Source organism: Mus caroli, chromosome 11 (assembly GCF_900094665.2).
Source record: "Mus caroli chromosome 11, CAROLI_EIJ_v1.1, whole genome shotgun sequence".
NCBI lineage: Eukaryota > Metazoa > Chordata > Mammalia > Rodentia > Muridae > Mus > Mus caroli.
In genome coordinates this window covers 78,515,241-78,515,862 of record NC_034580.1, presented here as the reverse complement: position 1 = coordinate 78,515,862, position 622 = coordinate 78,515,241, and positions in this window count along the sequence as shown.

Below are 622 nucleotides of genomic sequence, written 5' to 3'. Positions count from 1 at the left end.
CCTTCCCTTCCCTTCCCTTCCCTTCCCTTCCCTTCCCTTCCCTTCTTTCTTTTGAGACAGGGTTTCTCTGTGCAGTCTTGGCTGTCCTGGAACTCACTCTTTAGACCAGGAGCTGACCTGGAGCTCAGAAATCCTCCTGCTTGATGTTTATTTTCATAGCAAGAGCTACCACACACAACCCCAAATTCTACTTCCTCTGTTTTCCACTGCTTTGTTTCTTGGCGGTTTGCATTTTGAATAGAGTTACTGACATCAGCTCCCAGTTCTGCACACTCTTTAACAACTCACTCAGCTCCTAGGCTAAGCCCCACTCCCCCTATATCTGAGCTCAGTGTTGGTGCTTCCCAACTTTAAGCGGAAATGGGACGGACTCTTCAGTAATTTATTTTTTTCCATTATGGAAACTATTATCTTCCTGTTTTAATCTATGGCTCTTCTTGTTGAAAAGTCTGTTTGGCAAAATTGTTCAAAAACAATGCTAGCAAAGATTACTTCCCAAGCTGGGGCCAGTGGAAAAGGCCTGCAGCCCCTGCTCCTCGGGAGCCAAGCTGGGGCCAGTGGGAAAGGCCTGCAGCCCTGCTCCTCAGGAGCCAAGCTGGGGCCAGTGGGAAAGGCCTGCAGC